The sequence below is a fragment of the Centropristis striata genome, chromosome 15, assembly GCF_030273125.1.
Source record: "Centropristis striata isolate RG_2023a ecotype Rhode Island chromosome 15, C.striata_1.0, whole genome shotgun sequence".
Classification (NCBI taxonomy): domain Eukaryota; kingdom Metazoa; phylum Chordata; class Actinopteri; order Perciformes; family Serranidae; genus Centropristis; species Centropristis striata.
In genome coordinates this window covers 17,301,194-17,327,838 of record NC_081531.1, presented here as the reverse complement: position 1 = coordinate 17,327,838, position 26,645 = coordinate 17,301,194, and the positions used below count along the sequence as shown (strand labels likewise).

The 26,645-nt window shown below is 39.5% G+C and overlaps 1 protein-coding gene across 2 annotated transcripts in view; it reads left to right on the top strand.

Annotated features, from left to right (window-relative positions):
* tmem132e (transmembrane protein 132E) overlaps positions 1 to 26,645 on the top strand; it is a 358,154-nt gene that overhangs the window by 122,553 nt on the left and 208,956 nt on the right. The window contains exon 1 of one of the 2 annotated variants that reach the window (XM_059351345.1): positions 550 to 657. The exons of the other annotated variant lie outside the window; for it this stretch is intronic. The gene's annotated coding sequence lies outside the window, so the exon portion shown is untranslated. Of the gene's footprint in view, positions 1 to 549; positions 658 to 26,645 lie in introns of those variants that run through there. 2 annotated transcript variants of the gene reach the window in all.

The window sequence follows — 26,645 nt, the reverse complement described above, 5'->3', positions numbered from 1 at the left end:
CAAGCGTGGACACAGTTATGGTTCTACACTGCAAAACAATTTAGGTACCAACATTCCAGTTTAGTTCCAGATGTAAAAATAATGGATGCTTTTTTGTATTGCTGCAGTTTTTTGATATTTATGGGCTCCATGTTATGGCCAAAATGAGTTTTATTCAGCTGCCAAAACCCCAGGAAGTGATGCCTGAAGGTTGTGATGGATCCTGCCTTGTTCCCGGATGTTTTCTCCATTACATTCAGGAGTGACAGGCATCTTTGATCTTCCCTTGTTTATGTCAACATTAATCTTCATTAGCATGAAAGACGCAGGTTGCCAATTATCCGCAAACATTAATTTCGTCTTTGGCAGTTGTGTCTCAAAGTTGTCCTCGAGAGGATTAATTTGTATTAAGTGTCTTTTCTCCATCTTTCAGGCATCTGGAAAAACACTCCTGCTTTTCTTCTGTGGACAAAATAATGGCAGTGCTTCAACCTCCTCCTCCTCCTCCTCTTCTTCTTCATTGTAGTCGCTTTATTTTGCTCACACAAGACAAATCCCAGACAAATGTCATACAGCTCTCAGGCTCCCTGTCGCTAGGAGCTTTTATCTATTTATCTGGCTGTTCGGGACTCCTGAGCTGTCAGCTTACTTTAACGGACTCATAGAATTTGGCTGAAGGTACTGCACCCGCTGTCGTGCAGTTGATGTTGTCACCGTTTGACTTCTTAATGTTATGAATGGATCCAACAGTCTTTCAGATTGTGATTACTGTTGTGACTCATCCCTTATGCATTTAGCAGAGACACAGTGGCTGGAAGGCAGGGGGAAGAAGAGACTATTTCCTCTTTAGATGCATTATGTTGTAAAGGAAACTTTAAAAAAAATCAAACACAACAAATTTAAATGATATCTGATAACTTGGCAAGATAGAAAATGGGGAAAAGGAAGCACTGATACTATTACAAACAGTTCAATCTGGGCGTCCTGGTGGCTCACACTGGTAGAGGGTGTACCATTAAGGCTGAGTCCTTCCTGCGACGGACCCGGGTTCGAATCCGGCCTGAGGTCCCTTTGCCGCATGTCCTCCCCTCTGTCTCCCCCTTTCTATCTATCACTTTCAATAAAAAAAGCAAAAATGCCAAAAAAATAATATTTAAAAAAAAACAAAAAAAACAGCAACAAAAAAAAACAGTTCAATCTTTTCAATTTAGTTATCACAGCTGCTTATGAAATTAAAATGAACCTTTTGTTTCAGTTTTCAGCCAAGTCTTCCACATACAGGGCAGAGAGGTTATGTTAACTTTTTTTTTTTTTTTTTTTTTTACCAATATATGGAGAAAAACAGACCAGAGATTCTCTTCTCCATTTCTTCACACTTCTCCATACTTTTTTCTTATACTTTCAGTACATGCTGTTGCTCATATATCTGTTGTGCCAACAAGCTGTCATTGGTTTGTATACTGAAATCTCAGAGCATTGTCGGTCAGAAAAGCTGGTTTACATACTGCAAAATGCGACCAGATGTAGGACATGCTGGTAATTTTGGCATACTCTATTCGACACACTATCTACTGGGGCATAGTAATTATTTTTCTGGCATATTGTCTCTGCTCTGTTTGACCTGCTTGTGTTTTCACCTCGCCTTGCAGGTAGTGGGGCTAGCAGTGCCAGTCTTTAGGCAGCATTCACATAGGGCTGGGCGATATGGACCAAATGTCATATCCCGATATATTTAGGCTGAATATCGATATATGATATATATCCCAGTATTTTTTTTGCAACGTGAGAGCAAATGTTCAGTCAAAGTCAAAGCCAAATATGACATGTCACAAGTAGTTTTATTGAAACCGTTTATTTAAGTGAACATAAATACTGTATAACAGGAGTGCCTTTTTAAAAAAATCAAAGCTCCATAAAGTGCACATTTAAATAAAAGAAAAATCTTAAATAAAAATAGTCTATGAAATAAAATGGACCAATGTTTTTCTGAAATAAATATGAGAAAATAACAAACATTTCAAAATAACTAAATATGATAAATATATATATATATATATATATATATCACCCAGCCCTACATTAATGACAAATCAGGAGCTGCGATGGAAAGTTCTCCCACTAATTTGAACACAGGGAGGGTAAAAAGAGCTGATGTAACGGGGGCAAATGGTGTCATATCTTTGGGGTACAACACATGACCAAAACCATGGTTCCATCAGATCTAGCTCACCTGATGAGCACTGGAAACCCTCCCTTTATTTCTAGCGCCGTCTGCTGTAACCCTCAAATCGTAACATTTCCATAACATCCTTTTCTTAACCGTCCTTGTTTTAAACCTAGGTAGTCCTTTTTACTTCAGGGGACTCTGGATGTGATGGTGGGGACTGCATTCTAGGGGGGAAAAATGCAGCGACCCTGCGGCGAAAAGTTGAAACAGAATCAACTTTTGAAGAAACGCACCCCATTCTCATAACTGTAAATCAGACCAGACCGCTGTGTGTTGTCCCCCCTTAGTCTGGACTGTGGACCAGTTCATCATACTGCCTATGCACAGATTGATTTCTTTTCCTTGGCTTGCTTTATTCATGCTCTGCTTTTAATTTTTATTGCCTTAGTTTGATCAGCACAATCTTAAATTCATCCACACCATCGAATATGCTTCCAGAATTTAAGAGCCAAGTCTGAATTTTTCCTCTTTTAAAACTAAAAGCTTCAAAAGGAGCTGAGGCACTGATATCAGAGGGCTGCGAGTGACTCATAATAGGTTGAATTTGCCTTTGATGCACTTTAAACAGCCTGTCTCCTGTATTATAGATAGAGATTTGTTAATTGCATCTCACTTGATTTCGGACATGAGTTACTCAGATGTACTGACAAGTGGTGCAGTGTGGTTTCTGTGGCTAAGTGGTATTTAACAAGACTTTTAGAGCCACTGCACCATGTTGTTGTGAGAACGCTGGTTTAGAGGATGTCATTGAATTTATACCCCATTAATTACATGGACTGGTAAGACATGGCTATCAGAGATTTTTTAGTTAGACTGTGTGTGTGCAGGAAGGTTTCCACGCCAAGAAAGAAGGCATTAGAATCATTTATTCTCAGCGTGGCCCTGCAAACTGCAACCGTCTTGCCAAGGACGACCTCTCAGCTGTAGGCGTCATTTATATTTTACAAGGGTCTTTCACCTTCACTCCTGGTTTCAGTTGTACAGAATAGGCATTCATTCATTTAATCTAAATGGGCTGAAAGTGACATAATCCAACAGCAACCTTGCAAAGCATTAGGCTGTCAAAGTTTATTGCACCTGACTCTGTCTGTATTTAAATGCTGAATTCTTTACAAAACATGTCATTTTACGATAGGATGTAATCTTTAATGGAATATTGAAACTTGAATAGTAAGATCAGGATGTTGTACAGCTGAAACGGAAAGCAAACGGGAAATCATACAGCGAGTGGGCTCTGATGGAGACGGCGAGACGCTGCATCCAGCTCAGGAAACGCTGAAGAATGACGGAGTGTTCACTGGGGATTTCTTAGATGAAGCGTGAGTGCAGCAGTGCCTCATGGCAATCATTCAGGGAAGCCAGTATAGATATCAGTCCATGAATGCAATCTGGCAAATGTCGGCTGCAGTTGGGCACAGATCATGCAATGAGATGGATATTAGGCTTACTTAAGCTTAAACCAATAAATCTGTTTCAGGGGAAAACAGGCTCATGCGCGCATTTAACTTATCGGTTTTGTTCTGGCTAACCTCAGATGGACGGGCATTTTATTGATTATTTTATTTACATTGCATTATATAATCCAATGCTTCTTTTTAGCTGTTCACATTTATCTGTATCCATTACAATTTGTGTCATAATCTTGAAGTGTTTTTTTTCCATTGAGAGGTACTAGAGGCACCTTGTTAACTAAATCCAACTCCTGAAGTGCATCGTGCCTTCCTAGATAAATGACAGAATGTTTTTCAAGGCTTGACAGGTTAGAGTCCAGACATGCACTTTAAGAGGAGGTATTTTCACAACAAAGAAGTCCTTGAGTGTAGGCCCATTAACCAACAAAATGGCAAAATACTGTAAGCCGTTGTTAAATTTCGAAATGTTTTTGTTGTATTGTAATTTCCTCCATGCGGATAAGCAGAAAACATTCCGACCTGACACAGGACATTTTGTCCTAACTTCAGAAATAACTGCATATGATATTACTTGTATGATATTACAAGCTCTACATTGCAGAGGGAAAATGTGGACTGCAGAAGAAAAATCTTCTACACTTTCTTTCCTCTTCTTGGTACACAGTGGACAAAAACAAAAAGACAAGTCAGTGAATGATGCCTGTAGTTCCTTATGGCTCATTAAGGCACCGGCCTGTAAAAATTATGTCCATCTTAATCCATAACATGCAATTTACTCTCGTTTAAGGAAATATGCTACTAGTAACTTCAGACTATTTTGGTCTGTTTCATTGAATCATGTGTCTTTAAACGTGGCAGTATAAGGCAAGTCACCTATCATACGCATCACCTTGATAGTTCTTGGCTCTAATTTGTTCCACTCTACTCTTGATGACTCCACTGCTCCACCACTCGTGTTTGCAAATATCACTATGAATCATCATACTGACATCTGTAAAATCCAACCTTAGCAGAACACTTCCTTTTTTTTCTCTACATCAAATTAGCAGTAACCAATTAGACATGGGGATGAAAGGTATGTGGAGATTAATGACAGCCACCTTTATCTCTGCAGATGGAAGCCGACCTCTCTTTAGTCTGGTGTCATTTCAGCGGGGAAATGAATGAGATCCCGTGCTGTTTTTCCAGTTGTTGTTTTCAGGTTTATGATGCCGTGCGGAGCAGCTGGGGGTAAATCATTTGCCAAGTGCATTACAATGGGACACCGACACTTGATCACATGTATTGATGCCTCTTCTACAGCCTTGTCTACCATCTGTGAGAGCAGATTGTTCTGGATGGAGGTACGTTGCAGGCTCCAAAACTGTTTGATTGGAACTTACAGCTGCAGCCTGTCACAGTACTTTCCAGTGGTGATGAATACTAGTGTAAAGTTCATGCAGTTTATATTGCATGTAATGTAGACATACACATGTATTGTGTACAGGGCTGTTGAGGCAGTTGTCTTTTATCAACCTCGTTTGGCAACTAGTAGAAATTACGACATTGAACATATTTTAACTCCACACAAATCCCCGGTGCACTACCTAACAGCTCTCCAATGATATGGTCATTTTGTGCAATGGGGAAGAAATATTACTTTTTGCCCCTTTAATAGATATATTAGGCTTTATTGTGTCATTAGCAGAATGGACAGATTTGGAGAATGAACCGATCGTTCTGGCATCCGCCATCCAGAATTATCCGTCGCAGTGATCCCCATCCCCGATTCCATGTACCAGCCCTTTCAAGTTCCGACACAGTCAAGTGCACACCCTGTCAGATAGCAAACAACATCATGCAAATGATCCCAAACATTGAAGATAGCTGAAATTTCATGCAAATTTGTGTGTGAGGGTAACTACAAAGCAGCAAAGCAATATCAGCAGGATGTGCAAGTATCAGAAAAATGCCAGAGCAGAGACGGGAGCATGAGGGTTCATAGCTCACAGCAACACAAACAAATTTTCACGGGTACATATTCCAATTGAAATTTATGAGACATCATAAATTTATCTACAAACGAATGCGGTATCATTTTGGGCCTCTGGTGGGCTCACATGTCTGAGTTGGAAATCCTGCAGAAGCTCAATTGATGATGAAAGGAAAAATGACTCTGTGTAAAGCCTGACAATTCAAATAGAGCTCTGGATGTTAGAGATTAACCATTTTAAATTGACACTTATTGTTCATATAGTGGCTTAAAAGGATTTGATTTACTTGTCCGGAGATAATAGGGAGTGATACCAAGTGGAACAATACAATGTTTTCATATAAAAATCACACTTGTCTAATCAGCCCTAAATCTAAATTCTACTCACAGAAAGTGATGAAGTGAAATTACAGAAAAACATCCAGAGCAGTCCTCTGTTGGACAGCAGTGTTCTGTCCAATGACACTGTGACTCACCAGCATAAGATCTTTTGCCACTCTTGTCTCTTCAGTTGATGTAAAAAATGAAAAAAAGAAAGAAAAAATCTCAGTCCAGCTAGGCTGGTAAACAGCCGCATGCTGTGAGCGGTTTACTGATGAGAAATTACGTAATTTCTGGGCACCGAAGTTCAAATTTCTCAAGCAGTGATCTCTCACATGAAGTTAACTGGAGCAAGGGGGTCTACTGGGGCCACAGAAATGCAAAATGTATTGGAGTGCAGGCAGACTGTGAGGTCAGCTGGCCAAACGTCAACTTGAATTAAAATACATTATTGTTTTTGTTGTTAAAACTGGACAAAGAGCTGACCAGAATCATGTTTCTGAACGGCACACACTGAGGAAGTAATCTCATTAACACATAGGTCTCACACATCCTACGATGCTTGCATAACACTGCTGGAAGACATATTAACCATGTTGACATCACCAGTCAAAAGTCAAGCAGTACAACATCCAACATACACCGCCTATTCCTGGTTGAGTTTATTGTTCTTTTAACATCTGAATTTAGCTTCTTGATTAATTCTCACAGTGGACTGCACCCTTGACTCCTGTGTAATAAATGTAAAGAGTTGTTTTCTAGAAGCTGTGTGGCAATCTGCTATGTTTTGACTTTTTTCTGATGGCAACAAAAAGCTCCATTGTAATCAAGGTTAGTTACTTCACCTCACTGGATACAATTAGACTTTTTTTTGTAGGTACAAATTTGGCTTTCAGTTCAGCAGCAGTAACTGTTTCATGGCTATAAGAATAGCACTAATTGGCTCAAGGTGTTATAAAACAGTAACTCTTTAAATACTCTGTGCACGGTCACACACGCAGAAAATTAACGTTGGCAAATCCTGTTCCCTTCCATTCTTTGCCATCGAGAGGCAAATATAATCCATAGACTGTATAAATAATGGCCATAGTGACGTCACCCATTGGTTTGTGGACTGTCCGTTTGAGGCATTTTTTTTCATGAGTCATGGGCTGGGCTGTGCCACGCCCCAAGGCATATGATTCTTTATCTTCTATATTCTTCTAAATGCTGCCATTATTTGAACTATTAACATCAAATTGTCTTGAAGAAGATCTTTTGCTAGCGATTGAGACGATAGTAAAAAAAAGAAAAATCTGAGGCAATAAATCAACTGAGAAGTTTTCTCATTTTGTATTGAAATGGATGGACGTAAATGCTTCTGCAACCTTAGTCAGCGCCCCCTTTTGGAATTTTCGGCAGAATGCAACTTAAGGCACTTCCTGGTTTGCCTTCCTGCTCAGACCTGGAGGTTGCCGCCTGATACAACCTTAGCTCTTAGGTAAAGTAAATTTTCATTGAGTTCAACTTTGGTTAACTTTGACCTGCGATGTCACAACAACAAAGAAGGGTGTGTGGTTGATTCCACTTGGCTGTTATGGGCTGTGCTTTATTAGTGAGTCAAGAAAAAGGGGACATTGATTGTTGCTGTGTCTTACTTGCTCGTCTTCTCACCAACAACAACGCCAGAATCTTCTGTGCTCTTCAGTAGACACACCTCATTTCCAAGGGTGTCGTATCGCCTCAGCAGGTGAAGGTCATGCTCCTCCCTGTGCACACGTGGCTGTAGCCTAAGGCTCTGAAATCTTACTTTGCAGCCACTTCTTCAGAGTGGAGTTTTCGTTGTTGCACTGACATTTCATAGGACACCTGAATAAATAAATCCCTTGACATTATATGATAAGATCAACCGTGCCATCCAAAAGTGAAGAAAAAACAGTGATTTGACCAGCTGCATCAATGCAACACTTGAGATACACAGTGATTGTATTGAGTTACCATACAAGTGTGTCACTTGGGCAGAGATGAAGACATGTGTTGTTCCAGGGATTAAAAACATTAACCCTCTAATTATGATTCCAGCCTGCTAGCCTAACGCCATTGGCTGGAAATGTAATACTTGTCAACAACAGAAGGCTACTGTGTTTGTGTTGTTTGACTGCTGCATGATTAAGATGGATAAAATGAAGAACAGTGCAGGACACAGTTGGCTTTTTATTCACCTCATTTTGTGAGAGGACGGAAAAAATATCCATAGATAAGTGCAGCTGCTGCTATGATTTGTTCTGTCCAAAGTGGCTCTCTGCCAAACATTTGAGTACCTGTGAGAGAGAGTAGCTTGTAGCTGTTGTGTTCCCAGTGCCATATATTTACTGCTCTGAGTAGAACCGGCCTTTGGCAGTTTTATGCACTTATCAAGGTCAGAGTTTGGATCTCATTTGAGATGTGTGCTTACTTTAGCAATAGCTGCACCATCCTGGCAGATTAAAGCAAAGATCGGGCTGCCGAAAATAGATAATTGTGATAATGACTACAAGCTGATGAAAGAGGAGTTTGCATCTTAAAGTTGTCGCCCCGGCGTGACTTCACTGCCAGATTAATCAAGCCCATTTACAGCAAATTTTCCATCTCCTCCTGCAGCTTTTCATGAATACAAAATGGCCAACATTGTGCAGAAGGTTACAGGGCCGAGGTTTGTGTTAGAGCACAAAAATCTTAGGCTCTCAAAAACCGTGAAAAAGCCTTGAGCCTACCAAAGCCCCTGTGATCAGGTGTATGAGGCGCCTTGTTGTGCCAAGGGTGAGGAAAGGATGAGAAAAGGCTTAGTCTAGATTGATCCCAAATACTGACTCCTTTGGCCTGGACACAGCTATATGAGAAGATGATTCCACCACGGAGGCCCACGCAGCACCATGGTCCAACAGCTATGCATATAGCTTTTTAGCTTATGCATGCCCTGTTGCTCTATGATTCATTTCATCCTTCATCAGGAAGCTTGCCTGAAGGCCTTTATGTCTGAGTGAGCAAAAGTGATCTTAGCTTGCTTCTCTTTACTACTGTATATCCTATAGGGAGCACCATAAAATAGCATAGTAAAAGGTATTGCTACTTCTGTACTCTTCACAGAACAGCTTTCTCTTTGTGTTTTCTGACTCAAATACCTGTTAGATAATGACTGTTATTTATAAAGTTGAAGTGTAGCAATTAAATCTGAGGCTACACTTTGCTTTATTGTGAGTTTTATATATATATATATATATATAGGCCTGAGGACAAAAAAAATCAAGAAGATGATCAATACAGCATTGAAACTGAATTTCTCTGCAGTGAAGTTAAATGTGTGTCCTTTCCATCAGGAGGCAGGCTGTAATTTCTCAGTGTAATCTGGAGGTATCATGCAGGCGGTACAGGGTGTTAATTTAGTCAGAATGTGACAAATTGAAAGCACAACCCCAGTTTTCAGGTTGATTAAATGATGAGGAAAAAAATGTAAATCTTATTTGGAAAGTCTCCCGGCACAATGGCGTAACTGCTGAACATGTTTGACAAGGCTTTAATCGGAGCTGAAAATGTGTCAGGATTCCTCCAGTTTGAAGACTGATTGACAGATGGTATTTACTAAAGTTGTGTTTTTCTGATGTAACTTCAGTCTCTTGCTTCGGCTTACGGGTACCTTCCTGGATAGTTGCTTTTCATGTGCATTTTAGACTTTGTTGATGTAACGTGCCTTTACACATCAGATGTAGTGCGCTCACCTTTGACAAAGGCCAGGTGGAACAGTGAACATGACTGGCTGTCAGGAGCAATCTCATACTCTGGCTAGTGTGTGTATGTATGAGACAGAGACAGATTTAATGTTCCATTTTATGTCAAAAAGATTTTGACTCTGACCGCTGTCATGCTGTTCACTGGTCAGCTGCATGCAGTTTTAGTGAGGTTTTATACAGCTGCAGATGTGAGATTGGCATGAACAGAGCATACTTGGATGATAATTCAAGTATATTACTACTTGGGTTTTGGGTAGGGTTTTCTGGGACCTAAGAACACAGCAACTGCGAAAAAAGAGCAGTCAGATGACACGGTTAAACATACTTGGTGATAGTAATATAAAGAATATGTTACATCACTGTAGAGGGAACAAGTCTACAGCCATTCTGCTCCCAGAGGCTGCACTAAGACACAACAATGGTTTGAGTTCAATTCTTACATATGGCTGATAACAGGCCTACAATAGGCCTTTTTTTACATCCCTGATTCCTTTCCTGGCCTCCTCTCCTCTCATCTTAGACCTCATTTACAATTTGTTTTAAAATGTGTCATCAAAGCAGGCCGTGTGGTGGTCGTTTTGAGAAAAAAAAATGGATAGGAGCACTGATGTATATGGTTGGGGTGCAAGTGAAATGAGATGTCTAATCAAGTTTTGAGCAGAAGATTCAGTCTAAAGAAAACTTGACGATTCATATTGTTATCGGGCCGTTTAATAAAGGTATTGTTAACCAGATTGCAACTAGCAACTGGATTTGTTGTTGTAATCTGACGTAATAAATGTGCACAGGGCAATTTCACCTTCTAGCGTGCGTGACGGGTATTAACATAATCTGAACACAAGTGGTCAGCTGGACACCCTTGCAAATACATCACAACACAGGTGTAAACGGGGATGTGTCTTCTCCGTCCACTTGTGATCCGACCACCCAAGATGCATTTTAAAACCAAGTGTTAGGATATTAGTCCTTAGTCCATCAATGTATTGATTGATCGATAGATAGGTAGTTTGTGGTTTTGTATATTCAGTTTAAAACATTTTTTTATGCATCTAAGTTACCAAAAATACTTCATTAAAGCATACATTTGTGTATTGTTGCTTATAGCTCCTCTGGCAAGCCTCCTTGCTACTTGATTGTCGAATTGGGAAATCCTGTATGATTGGGTGCTGAGATTGGCTTCTGGGGCTCAAGCCGGAGACAAGGAGGCTCAAAATAAACAAATTGGATTCACCCAATGAGAATGCTAGCATGTTGATGTTGTCAATATATAATAATGTCTCCCATGTTTCACCATCTTAATTCAGCATGTTAATTAGCACTAAACAAAAAGTACAGTTGAAGTTTATGGGGTTATATTAGTTTTGAAGATATTTGGTTATAAACCACCTGATTGTGAGACTTGATGAACAGGCTTGTGATCAATTTACAGTCACTAAATGACAATCCATAAAATAGTTGAGATATTTCAGATTGTCATCCAAAAAAAACATTAATGTAAGATGTACACAAAATAAAATGAAGAACATCTTGAGCGTCTTATTAGTCCATAGACAGGATTCAACTTTTGTCATGGTGTTCTCAGAGCTTCACACGTGTTAAAGGTTGGCCCCTACTGCTCACCGCCACCATATGTCACTCCATCACCCATCGTTACACCTTTGCTATGTGGTTAGTGAGGCATAGCACCAATTACAGCCTCCATCACCCACCACCGACTCCTCAGTTCTCTCCACACTTGCCTGCATTGTCTCAGGGAAATAAGGCTTTTCAGAATGTAATTCCTGCCTGATAATAGCAAGAATTAGGACTATTTTGCAGACTCTTGGAGTACAAATGACAAAACGTATTCGCTTGTGATCACAAAGAACCCAAGTAATGCAATGGAACCCTGGGAAGTGTGGTCATTAGTTATAGTCACACGCCAGACAGAAATTGGGACAGTGAGGCACAGTGTGAATGTAAGTTTGCAGGAGCTGAGGAGGTGACAGTGTACTGGATGTAACCTTTCGCCTGGGGCCTGGCGGGTGGTGCTAGGTCATGTAAGTAGTGTGATATGGCAAAAATCTGTCGCAAATCATGTTGTTTGGCAGTCTGACTTGTCAAGGATTTCAGTAGGATTAGGAGCATTATGCATTACTGATTAAGCTTTTGCAGAGCTTAGCTTTCAGCAGAGTGTCTAACAAAGTGCAAAAAGTAAATTTGATACTAAAAAAAATGACAAGCAAAGGTTTGAAAGCTGCTGAAGTCAATTTAACCTGTTCAGGTCTTTGTTTTAAGGTACAAAAGCAGCTAACAGGGCAAGCTTCACAATCTGGGATATTCAGAGCAATAAACCCAGTGATCAAATAGCCCTGATTGTGGTCCTCGCAGCATTATTAGCAGTGCCATTTAACCAAGGTCAATCTAACACCAGCCTCATTACTGCATAACTAGAAAAAACGCCTCCAGCCTAAGCACTGTAGACACCAAAATCACCTCATAGCTCAGTTCCAGCATTTTCTCTGGTCATCGAGATATATTATTTGTTATTTTCTTAAGGGTGTTATGTTCTAATATGAAAAGTTACTAATGACCATTTATACCTCATACACATGGGGCATATTAATGGGTTTTCAACCAACAATCTGATCCTCATGTAACTAATACGCATGAACCACTCGCAAGTCATCAGAGCATAGATCACTTTAGGGACTAATTTATAATTGTGTGGCGTGTATCCTCCCCTCACTTCTGTTTAATCTCTCAGGTGTAGACTGCAAAATATCAGTTAATAAAAAGTACTCAACAAAGGAGAGCTGCATGATTTGTGCCAAATGTGGCAATATTTTTTTTTAAATTCTCTTCTGTAGTCGCAAACAGGCCAAAGCTAAGCCAAAATGACTGCCTGGTTTGTCGTGCCATTGAGGATTTCCAATCAGTGTGTGACTGCATTGTAATCATGGAGTCTTTTCGCTTCACATTCTACAAAGCAAATATGTCCACATTTGGCAGCTGGCACTGCAATTAATTCTGAAGTATGCACACGCTTTTTTTTTTAGCCCTTTCAGATCTGCAGCCCAACATAGGTGAGAAACTAATTTGCCTGCACTCTCATGTTTCCTCTTCCCATTTTCTTTCCCATCTTTCACCACCATCATCTCTATTCTCTCCCATTTATGACTATTACTGTACTCATATCGTCTAATTTGAAACAAGAGCCAGCACATTTAATTATATCTCTGCGGGAGACAGACACGCTCCAATAGATATTCCTCTCTCTCTCTCTCTCTCTCTCTTTTTTTTTTTTTTACAGTTATCCTTGTCATACTCTTAATCAGAGATATTTCCATATTCAGAGCACAAGCTTTCCTGAAATAAGGCCTTTTTTCTTTGCTGTTTTACTGGAATTGTTAGCGCTGTAGCTAATAAAGAGGCCAGATGCCTCATATTTAGCACCAAATGATGGCAATTTGTGATAATAAGGACCAATCTGTTGTGTAACGAGTGTACCTGTCCACCTTAAGTTGTACTGATGCTGTTATTGCAGCCGGTAGACGTGTTGTCATAAAGTAACAATCAATAAACATCAGTCCCCTTGTTGTCAATATAATCTTTTATGTACGCTATAAGGACAAAGGTTTGCGGACACTTTTGTCCACATTATTTTGTATACTTTTGTTCTCTTGCGTCCAACTTGTTGGCAAGTTTGTGTTTGTCTCTGTTTCAACCTAACAATGCCCCAGTGGACGAAACTAGTTCTATAAAAAGAAGTGGTTTGCCCAGGCCTGCACGGGGCCCTGACCTCAACTATGTTCAATGCCTTTGGGAGGAACTGGAACGGCAACTGCGAGCCAGACCTTATCACCCAACATCACTGTTGGACTTCACTAATGCTCTTGCGGCTGAATGGAAGAAAATCCCTGCAGCAAAGTCTTGTGGAAAAGCCTGAAACCGGAGGCGTAAGGCTGATAGAGCAGATTAATGCCCATGGCTTTACAATAAGATGTTTAATGATTGCATATAGGTGCAGTGGTTGAGTGCCTACATGCATGTCCATATAGTGTAACTGAGCAGAGCTTTATAATGCACTGCTTCATACATAATTCTTCTAATTTTAGTGACACTCTTTTGTTCTGTACTCAAGCACCATGTCTTGCTCCGTGCCTTTGCTCTTCTCTCTCTTTTCTATTTATGTCCAAAGCTGAGGTGTTGATAAAAGTGTTTGCTTGCTCCCTGCGAGGGGGCAAATGTAAAACACACAGCACAATAGAAGTCGGCAGCCACGCACCCTGATGGTTTTTAGCTGAGCACGTCTTCTCTACAGAGCCCTCTGGCACATTGCCGTCCACTTTGAAGCCTCTCCACTATTGATCCTGAACAGCAGAATGTAATGCATGCAGATGTGGCTCCAGTCAACAGGGTTACACCAGCAGATAGGCCTATAGCTGCCACAAAGCCTTTCCCCTTCAGAAATAACGGCCGCTCTATTTTGTATGTGGATTTTGTTGGCTTTGTTAAAGCTGCATAAATACACTGCACTGTGAAGTCCCACTCCAGCACTCAGCAGCATTGTTTTGTTGAGTGCATTGGTGAAAAAAAATGACGCCTCAGCTGATGTCTACAAGGACACTGCTGAATTTTTGTTCATTAAGAGCAACTGTTTCGCCTGAATGAATCCTCCTCAATCAGTCATTAGGCATGCGGGGTATTTTGAAGCTCATGATTCATGAGTCTAGTTGTGCTAATGTTGACGGGGGAATGTATCATGAATTTGATTATTACCTGAACCAGAAAATATTTCCAGTTGGTTTCAGCAAGATTTAAGATTTGAAAAAGACAGCAGTTTGATATTTGTGGAACTTGTGGAAATAGTTTTTGGTGTCTTTTTGTTAACTTTCAGAACATAACCCCTGATGATGTCATCAGGGTAAAGTCAGCTTGAGTTTGGAGAGTGAACATGTGAAGGTGTGTAGTTTGAAAGGTGCTTTCCTTTACCAGACAGACTGCAATGAAAAGATTCAATTGGTTGCATTATGGGAAATGTAGGATACTGCAATTTTATTCCTATGCCACTGACTAAAAGTCAGGGTATTTTAACCTTTAATTCTTAATTTTTACTTTGATTTTTAATGTCTCCTGCGATTCCCACGACTCAATGGAAGTGAAATAACAACTTTTGAGTTTAAATGTCTGTAGCTAGTAAATCTTCTCCCTGACCAGGTTTGATATCCTACAGTATCCAGTATCCTAAGCAGTGTGTACTATCCCATTGTTAGTTTACAGGTTGTTTTAGTCCCCAGGGAAAAACCTCCATCATTTTGGCAGTGAAGAAAAATGACTCACATCCAACTCCTAATGAATGGGTTAATGTTGGGGTTATATCAACTGCTTTGCTTGGATTAAACATAGATTTTGGAATGAAGCTCACACTGGCTCATCAAAAGAGAGTATCTGCACAATTAAACCTCATCCAGCTGCACGAATTACACATTTCAAGATAGTTGGCATCATTACTAAGCAAACGGTTATAAAGAGATGCACGTGGCAGCATCCAGGCAACCAAAACCTAATGTTCTCACAGGGTTTATGTGAAACAACCGGGCGAGTTCATACAGCGAGCTGAAAGTTAAATGAAGAGGTGGGACCAGTGGATCATATTAATCCTCTTCATAACACTTTTGTTTGAGTGGTAGTTAGTTGCATCATTGCTGGAATAAAACGACTGGTGGGTGTTGAGTGGCATTTGAGCAAGGTGGAGAGGTTGGCAACATTTTTCTATTGATACCATTACTTAAGAAAGCATTATATAGCATCTATAAACACAGGCCAACCCACAGTCAGGCAAACGCTACCAGCCTGTGAGTGTTATACAGGAGATGGTGACTAATGCAGGAAAAACAACCATCTGCACATCTCTATAGCCTTATTGACGATGCGAGAGCAAACAGTGAGAACTGAAAATGGAGTAAATCTTTATTTCTTCCCATCAGGTTTCGTTTGTTTGCGTGCGGTAGTTTGGGCAGATGGTGCGAAGTTCTTTTCTGCATTTATAATAGTCACATATGAGTTATAGAACACAGAGCCAACCACCCACCCAATCACTCACCAGCCCATCCACTCACCCTAATCAGTGTCACGTACAGGAGCTTAGATTTTAGACAGAGAGCATAACTCCCTGTGCTGCTTTTGAGGTGATACCACCATTGCGTACAGTCTAATCCTCTTGTCAATTTGTAAAGCATGGAATCTTTACCACATTTTCTGAGCTTCACGATGCCCTCAGTAAGTGGAAATGACAACCCTTGCCCTGAGAGCCTGACTGGGAGCAGGGAACAACTCCCATGTGAGCCTCATTAACGCTAAATGGAAGGGATGTGCGGCAGGAAAGCTGAGGGAGGAATCCAGCGTGCCATCAGTCCCTATGCAAATAGAGACTAATGAGCAAAAATCATCATAAAAACTCTCATTACATTAACTTATGGGGAGTAGTTGTATAGTTAAACTATTAAACTATTCCTCATTTTTCTAAGGATTCCCTAGAATTCTCTCAAGGATCATGATGGATCCCTGCAGCCTGCTTTGGGGGAGCACATCTTGAAAGTGACAAGGTTTAGTGTGGGAAATTGCAGCTGTAGAGTGGGAGTATCCAGCTGTTCATTGGATAAATCCACCATAAGATATTAAGTGAGTGAAATGTATGGAATTATAAATGAGCATTAGGCTATGATTCAACTGTTGCACAGTATGAGCAAATTAAAGTACCCTGTTGAATATTTTTTTTATGAATTTAAGCAGTTCAGCACTAATGGTAGTTCATTAGGACTTAACCATTACCCATTTATTATTAATATTTCATTTTACTTGCACTCTTAAATCAGATGCTAATGCACCAATCCTAGGTTTTACTAGTGCTGATTGTAGTTAAATAATGCAACCGCAAATAGCCTAATTAATATGCCTGCACAAACTCTACATTTTCTGGTTATAAAGTCAGTGAATCAGTTAGTTGAATAATCATTTAGTATGTTTTTACTCATTAATAAGTACAAGTGAAACATATACTTTTTTTAAGCTATAAAACTCCAGCAAGAACTTCTGAATGGCTGTTTTTTCCTTTTTAAAGATTGATTCTACTCTGTATAATTCAGAGGGAATTAATAAACAACCAAGCACACAACTGAGCAAACAAGGGTTTGTCATTTCTGAACAGCATGAAAAAGAAACCCGAAGCACTAATGTGTTGGAATGTTCCAAGCTCCAATCAGTATTGCAGCAATCCAGGCATTTTTGAGAGATCTGCATCAGCTATAGAAAGCCTGATCCATTAGTGATCTTTTGTTTGTTTGCTCTGTGTATAGCAGCTATCAAATATGCCTCATTACACTCAGTTAAAACACCAAAATGGTTTCTCAACATGCAGCGCCGTGAAAAACTGAACTGCAGAGCAGCATGGTAAAAAATAAACAGCAGTCAGCAGTTTTAATTACTGATATGTCAGTGTCCATCAGAAAGCAACGTGAGCAGAACTGCATTGGCTCAATAAAGGATGGTTGTTCATCTATTTCAGCCATGTTTAATATTTAAACGTTATGAAGGAAAAGCATACAAAGATATTATAAATATATTCCTGTTCTATTGCTCGTTGCATTACTTTCTTGCGCATTCATAGTCAGAAAAATAGATGATCGTAACAGGTACCGTAGGGGTACCTAATGTTTTATGATTCATGCTTTTTTTACCAGGCCTCTGTGTCTCACAAAAAGCAGTGTGTTGCTCTGGGTTTGAATTATATGAATTGGTCACCTTACACTCTCAAGAAAAGAGAAACAGAGAGAAAACTACAGATTTTCCCCCAGTGCAGATACTTGACCCTCTGGCAACAATACTAGATCTGCAGCGTTAAAAGTTGCGTGTGTGCCTTGTTTTTGTTTCATATTTTGACAAAATATTCAAAGTTATTCATGAATTTCATGTTTTTGAGAAAAACAGAAATAGTATTTCAGTAAATAGCACCCGTGTAGGATAGAATACTTTTCACTGCATGTTCTAACAGAGATATTACCATTTGTCTCTCTGGCCTGACTCATGTTTTCTGATTATTCAGCTGACTGGTGTAAAAAGTTATTTGAATTAACTAGGGAAGGAAAAATGGATCCTCTGCATCACTCTTGGATTTTGTTAAACAGCCCATTTGTTGCCTACCAACAGACTATGCAGCCTACCTCTCCAGGTCAGAGCTGCACAGTCTGTTGAGCACTTTAAAACATTATTAAAAACCTATTTATTCTCCTTGGCGTTCAGTCCCAGCTAGGCAAGAATCCTTGGCTTTCTTTTTACTTTTTTACCCTTTTATTGTCTTTTTTATCTCTAACTCTGTTTTGGATTGAGTTTTTATTACTATTTTATTCTATTTTATTTTATTGTTTTACTGTTTTTAGTATTTTATTATTTTTATTGTTTTTATTTATACCCAGTTGTGTATGATTTATTCTATTTTAATAACTGTACAGCACTTTGGTCAACTGAGGGTTTTTTTAAATGTGCTCTATAAATAAACTTTGACTTGACTTGTTTCACCTTTTGGTTATCACTACAGTGCCCAATGATCCAAAGTGACCCACATGGCCAAACTGGGACATTTAACATGCAGCATTAAGGGCCAGTGTTCTGTAAGGAAATCATCTGCACATTCAGACTTCCAAACTATCCAAAATATGAAGACATCAACAATATAAGCAACATTCAAACTGGCAAAGAAAAGGAGGCTAGCAGAGGCGGAATTGCTGTCTGTGACAGTGCAGCTGGAACGTGGTGTGGGGTAGAAATGAAAAGTTCAATGTATCTGATTTAGCCTGTGGTTTCCTGAATAACAGCCTGAAGGCATTGGCTCATATTCTGCCCACTTCAGGTGACTATAAACTGTGGTCAATGATACTCAAGTCCTGAGTCAGTACCAGGGTTTTCCATGTGGTCCCTATTGTTGAAGATTTATTAGCAGCGGGTATAATAAACTATCCCAAAAAGTACAGATTTGGTGACCCTGGGGTGGTGCTGTCCAGCTCAGTTTGCTATTTTCATGCCAATCCCAGGATACTACACACCACCCCGCAGAATACTTAATTTACGTCCTTTGTAGGCTCTGCTGCATCCATTTTCTCCCACTCCACCCCTACTGCTCTTGATGCTGCCACTTTCAGCTCTTGTCAAGTGTCAAACCTTTGAGTACTTTCTATACAAGCTTGGATTTTGATGAATTTAGTGTATAAATTTGTTCCTAAGACAGGCTGCAGTAGATCTGTTCCTGACATGGCTAATTAATGTCTTCATCATGTCCACTCCTTGTGAAAAAGGAAACTACTCTGGTGTAGTTTAAAGGGAGGAAATGGAGAAGGACACAGTGAGTGAATATCTTCTCACCAGACAGCATGCATAATTGCAGGTTGCTATGCAACTGAATATATCCTCGGCAGTGAATTATCTCTCCGTCAGTTGAAAGTTGAGATAAGAAATCGTTCTCCTTTGCATATGAATAAAAGCAAAGTTGCAGAAAGCAGCGGTATCAATCAATGCATACATCCATAAGAAACATGACTTGCATGGTTTCACACAAGTGCAAAGATGAAGAAATTATGTAGGTTTATTGGTGGGTGGAAGACATTTCTAGTTTGTGTCAGTGTACGCTCTTATCAAACACTTTCATAATATCAGCTATTTTGATCTTGAAGCCCCCAAGTATAGAAAATGTGCATTTTCAATTTAATTCTGACTGCAAAACCTACTTTCTGTAGAAATTATTTCTTGTGTGTACAGTTCGTGGAACTGTGCAACCTATAGATATTGCTCTGCAGCCCTTAGTCTGGTGTGAAAAACCTACTGTTACTGTAGTTTGTGTTGATGATTACACTACTCACCAGAACAAGGACAGAACACTTGGTATATATTGCTGCATTTTCCATGAGAGTATCTCTTTTTCACTGTTAGAACAATCTTCTTTCACGAAAACCAAATAAAATGTTGAAATATCTGAGATATATGAGATATAGCTATCACACCATGTCTGAAGTTCTTTGGAAGGAGGTTTGAATGGATACTTGAAAATTCAAAGTGTGAATTTAAACCTAGTGAGTGGAGTTACCATCCTCTTTCATTGATTGAAAGCTTTTCCTTAACATTTTTGTTGTCAATATAAACATTAGAGATGTCAGGTCTGATATCTCATATGAGATAGATTTTTTCTATAGGCCCATGTTCATTGTGAACTGATAAACAACTTATGAGGACTTATGGCAGCCGATATGTGACGCTATCATGCATAGTTGCAAAGCTAGACTTTAAAGATCACTCAATACAAGGTGAGGAAGAGCTGTCCGTCTGACTGACTGACCTGCATTTGGCTCCTGGTGAATACATCTGGTGCTGTGAGAAACACATACAGGTCATCTCTTTTGTGTGTACATGTGAGTGGTCCCATTTGTCCTCTCTGCCACCCAGAAAAGTTGTGGGGAGGGGTTGTTGTTGATGCGATGTAGACTGCATGATGCAGTGAGCCGTCACCTCCGGCCTTCACTCATTACAGTAGTCACTCATCCAATGATTGAGTGCCTTTATTAGACGGCCTGACAGAATAAAGTGACAGGGAACATGCTGTGAGACAATAGAAATGACATGCTGCAAAGGTCATTGGCTAGACTCAAACCAGGGATGCATTTATAGTTGTTTGGTATGTTTCTGCTTGGCCACCAGAGGCTGCCCTGGTTGTCATGCTTGAATGTGCCATATATACTCCTAATCAGACGCCCCTATATTGCAGGATTTACATTTTTCTGATTTTGTGGTAGTAGTAAAAATGACACTGGAAGCAGGCCCAACATATATAGGGAGCCTGAGATAAAATGGATATAAAGCACTAATTCTTTCTGGAGTTTTCTTATTTTTCTATAAACAGAATATACTGTCATTAGAATAATTTGAAAGGTGTTATAATCTGATAAATGTACTGCACTAATGGCTTTTGATAAAATCACTTGATCTTACCCTGTCAAAAAACACAATACCTGTCGCATGGAGGCAAAGTATAACATTCTAAATATACGTCTCAAGTCAACAACTCACCAAACTACAATGAGAACCGCAGCCTTTGAATTTGATATCTTAATGATGGCAGGGTTGTGTAAGCCTTGTTGGAGCCATTGGCTCAGAAACCAGCAGCTCATCTCCTGTTTCTGCGGTGTGAGGCAGCTAAGGTTTACCGGTCCTTCCCCGGAGGCAGGATGCCAGTCTATTACCGAAGCGTATTCTTATCCATCTTTCTGACACTGAGTGTCAACTAGAGAAGTTTTGGATTTTAAAACATTTTCTGTGAATCATTTGGGCTTCTACCCCCCAAAAATTCAGTGCAATATCTCTCCCTTTGAATTATTTCTGGTACATAGCTCAGAAATGTATCCATTACTGTGCACAAGGTAAACACAATTAAAATGTTTGTCATTGCAGTTCTTCAGGCTTGTTTGAGTGTGTGCAGGTTGTTAGGCTTGAGGAAAAGTGCAGTAAATATCATCCTGCAGACTTTGATGAAAAGACAGGAAACTGAACCATGCTGGCAGACTTTATCAGCGCCCACAGAAGGTATCCGATTTTACCTGAAGACTGATGTTATGGTAATAGATACAGGGGTCCAGCCACCAGCCAGGCATTCACGCAATCGATTTTTCAGAGATATTTTCCAGAGTAATCAAAGAGCTGTGAAATCCTTACTCTGCGAGTGCTCCGAGCTTCAGGGACCACTAACAGGATTGCTTTCTGTGGTGGAGTCGAGAGTTGAGTAAACTGATACGTCTTTCTCGCTAATGTACACATACTGCTGTTGGTGTAAGTGGGGGCGATCCAACTGCAGTACACCAACTTGGCAACTGGGGTCACAATCTGGGTCAGTTGACCAAGTACATGTCTGGCTTTACTCCAGCATGAACTGACACCACCCATACATTTACATAGTTTGTGTTGTTTGAGTGTGATGAGAGAGTTGGTTACAAGCTGCTGAACATATTTATGACAGCTCAAACATAAAACATTACTTGCACACACGCAGGCTTACAACAAGCCATTGTAATCCACATGGCATGATTAAACCATAAAAGTTCATAGTTATGTTTATGTAAATCAACTCGTTAACTTGGAATCTGGCAAGAAGCACATCATAGCAAGCTGGATCGATATTGAATTATCATACCAATAAATTAGTTCTCTGTGTTTCAAGATGGTTGCAATTAATAAAAAAAATGTTGTGTGGCAGAGTAAATGCTGTATTATTGGCACTGAGTATAATTCTGTAACATTGTATGATTTTAATTTAATGTATCATCTGGCGTTTCCTGTATTTCCCGGGAGGTTAAAGCAACAACAGGGGTTAAAGGTTATAGGACACCATTGACGGGCAACCATATGAAATGGACCATTATCTTGAATAATAGAAGAGATTTTTGAGGATTTGATCATTGTTGGAAACATTCCGGATAATTAGATAAACTTGTTTTTAGACATTTTACTGCATAAATGTTGCACATTATAGCTTTAACAGAATATCCATTTAATTTCACTGCAAGAACAGATTTTATTTGACCCAACAACAACATGTCATTTCACATTGTTAAGAATCTTTATACTTAAAGGGGCAGTCCATCCATTTTACATGTCAACGTCAATTCACTAGTGATGTAGTCTGTAACTTATACAGACTTGTGTTCGTCTGGGGGACCTTTGTCAAGTCTGAGAAATGTATCCAAGTGACATTACTTGAATAATTAAATCAAGATGCACTATGGGAAGTGTAGGAGCTGGTGTCTCTGGAGTACGACCCAGATTGGGGACTACCAAGATATTTCAGACTCTGTATCATTTTCACCATTTCTGCTTAAAAAATCTTTCTGTCAAACTGACGGAAGTGCATTGCTAAATTGAATCGAAATGAATACAGCAGTTAAGTAATGACTTCCCTCAATGCTTGTTCAACAGTTTGATGTGAGGTGAATGTGATACAGCTCTGCAGGCCATAGTGCATTATGCAGTTTATGATTAGTAAACACAGCTAGAGTCTGTTGATGAGTTAATGTAAGGCCTAAAAGAGATAACAGGAGACTCTTTCTATTATGCTGACTCACAGTAGGAAACCATGTCTGCCCTGACATCCATTCCCACTTTGTTTTGTGGTTGTTCATTCTGCACCATGCTGGTTAAGGTCCATTGAGCATCTTATTAGCTGCAGTTTGGAGCTGGATACCAGGAGTCTGCAAGGGTTGAAGTTTGTATTGATTATCAATAATTAGGCAATTCATTCTTTTTTTTTTTTTACATTTCTTTACAAATGAGGCTCTCTTACTATCGTCTCAGTCCAGATCTGAATTCAAAGCAATGCTTTTCCCTCTTCAGTGCTTTTTATTTTGGCTGCCCTGAAGCAGGCCTTGAATACTGCTTACCCATTTTCATTTTGAGGACCAGCCCAAGAAACTATGTCTTGAATATTTCTGTTTATTCAGTCTCAGGGCTCCACTGTAAGGTTGTCATCAGTTGCACCAAAAATGGGGCAAAACAATTTAAATGCTTCTATAATGGTGGAAGAAAAAAAGTTGAATCTAATTTATATGCAAATACTTTTTAAAAACATTATTTACTCCAAACACAAACTTTTTCTTTCATTTTGAGCATCTGATTTCCAGCATGGATCACAAAGTTAGGGAACATAATTTTTTATTTCTGTCCAGACATAATATATAATATATAATATTCTTCATCGAGCTTAAATCACTCGCAAGCAGATTAGTCCAGCCTGCAAATCGAACACAGTCATTTGCCATACCTCTTGTCAGTGTGAGGTCATCAAAGAGAGCGATAAAGTGGACATGTGATGGTTGTAATGTATGTAATATATTGAAAAGCTGATGCGTTAACTGATACTGTTATCATCAGTGGGTGTTTAAAGGGAGTTAAACTATTTAACATGATCAGTCATTACTCTTCCCTCTCACCCTGTCGCATGGAAAGACTTTCAATGTAAAAGTATATTTTAAATGGGAAAAGTAATATGAAAGTTAAGATTCATAAGAACTGACAATGTACCACAGATTTTCTCTTCAGCTGAATGGGCAGAGGAGCTATATGTTTTACTGTTTTGTTATATTGTTTACCTCATATCACATATTTTGCATTGGATTTAAATATGATTTTTTTTATTTTTTTCCTTTTTTTCCCTGTCCTTTGCATCTAAGCTGTTAAATACATTTAGGTAGTCCATTCTGCCATTAGTCCCTCCATGCTAAGATTAAAACACCTCTGTGTGATAATAATCTACACACTCTAAAGGACCATTGCAGCTTTTTTTTATTTTTTTTTTTTAGAATGACTCCCTTTCTTTATTCATAGCGTCTGTTTACTGTTGCTCCATTGATTAACTGGGTTAGTCAGTCACGCCGTATTCTGAGGTCAGAACTCCTCCGCTACAACAGGGCCACTAGATACAGCTGGTTACATCTCTCTTGACAATCTTGTTTGTGAAGGCAAATCAAATGTGTAGCCATTGGAAGCCTGTGTAGTGTAAGGTGCCAGGCATAGGGACATAAAGTGACATACTTGCATGCATTTAAGTGCAGCTTTCTGGAGGAAAAAGTGGTCCTGTGGCTCTGGGCTCACCACTGGGTTCTCGGGTAATTGTGCCCCAATCATTTGATGAGGATTGCTGGAGTTATCAGGATGTGAACTTGAATGATCAAGCCTAATGGCATTGGGAGGTATGTGCTCAGGCCCCTTATTTTTATTTTATGGCCTGAGACAGGGCAGCAGGGTTAACCTCATCATGCAGGCAAGTCATTATTGCTCCTCATCTTCTCTGCCATTGATTGCTCCCAGCATTTGGGAATGGAATCCTCCATATTATCCGCCCTAAATACCTTTATCAATCATGTATGAAGTGAATGATATACTGCTATTACACATGGATGCATTTCCCCTATGCAGTTGAAGCTGGGTTACTGCTATATATCACAGCAACTGTGCTGATTTGCTGTATTTAACATCTATAAATACTTGTTTTCTAAGCCTCTACCTAAAACATGGTTAGAACACTTTATATGTCCTAAAACACTCTTTGACCCTGTCGGATCACAAGTGGACAGTTGAGACACTTTGCCGTTTACACCTTTGTGTACCATGCAATTTCAGTAAAAGGCCTGGTAACAATATTCGATAGTCATCAAGTTTTCTTTGGACTGAATCTTCTGCTCAAATCGAGATTAGGCACCTGGTTTCACTTTGGCTAAACCACATGCATCAGTTCTCCTCTCCATTTCAAAGACCATTGTTGCTCTGTCATCAAAACGACCACGACATGACCTTCATTGATGACATCTAGACCACCTCAGCAAGTGGTTTGCAAGATCTGATCCTAATGCATCTTGGACCATTTTTACACTTGTATTTTGCACTGACCACTTGTGATGTGATCGCCCGAGATGCATTTTAAAGTGTAAATGGGGACAATGACTGCAGTGCTACTGATAACTTGATGCCCAATAGAACCACTGGTCACTGGGCTGCCCTTGAACAAGGCACAGAACCCCCACTGCTCCTGTGTCAAGGGATGGGTTTAATGCAGAGGGTGAGTTTCCTCCTTATGGGACCAATAACGGAATCTTAATAATAATCTCCTCACGCATGTTGGGACAGTATCTTGCTTCAGGACACTTACCAAGGAAGGCAATGATGTGCCTCATCTCTTTGACAACAAAGAAGGGTCTTCCAGCCATAATCCCAACAATATCAACTCTTTGATCTTATTTCTTTGTGTTTGGGGAGCTTCTTTGTCATTTGATGTTGTCTCAAGAGCAACAGCAGATGGAAATCCATGTAAAAGAAAATAACATTTTCACAGCCTTTGTACGGCCTTTGCATGTGTCGAAACACATCGTCTACAAAATGACCTTAACACAAAGGAATGATAAATAATCCTGTTTCTTCAGGTTGCTCAGACCAGATTCAAACACTGGACTTTTCATGGTTCATGGGTTGTGTCCTCACACTATTTGAAGTGTGTGATGAAATCCAACTTGTTTTTCCAGCTTAAAAAAAAGAATCCATAAATAACTGAAATCATTCCACAAAAATGATGCGGCATTCCCACATCCACTCTATTGGTTGTTTTCCAGAATTTCTAAATCGAGTTTTCTTAAAAGATTTTCAGGTTCAGCCCCCTTGACCAAGCTTGAAGCTTGAAACCCATAGAGGTCAGTGTAAAAATTATTTTTTTGATCATAAAAAACAGTGTTCATTATCCATTTAATTACTAGCCTTTCCACTTTGTTTCCCAAAACACTGTAGGACTGTAGCACCAACTGCTGTTTCCAACTTTGACTCAAAACAGATAATCAGCTTTTGCACATTTCAGAGCATTTGCATGAAATAATTGGGGTGATTCACTAGGACAATTTACTTTTGACTTTTAAAATTAGAGCCACAGAAAAAAGCTTATTAATTATCAAAATCACCTCTCATATTGGTTAAAAATTCCAATGCATTGTCCAGATGAACTGACATAAACAACCCTGCAGATTTATCTTGCACTGAAGCAATATTTATTGAGCATTATGCAGATAACTTCTATAAAAACTGAACCAATATATAAGATACAGTATTAACTGGGCCATTATTTTCAGTGAAAGCCTCGCTTTTTAATTTAAAGTAATATAAAATATGTATTTTCTATATTAGAATAATGAGCAGCAACAGCATTTTTAGCTGTGTAATCAGATTATAAAATGGTGCCAAACTTAAACAACATTGTGCATTATAATGAAGTAGAAAAAAACATCCTTTTCTGGCTCCATATGGAAATATGAGTGCGCACTTAGAAGGACTCTGTTGCGTGTGAGTGTATTAGCACCCCCCCTACACACATTTGATAAGCTGCTTACAGTACAACAATGGGTTTTGTTTGCATTGCAGATGAGAGGGCCTCCAAGGAC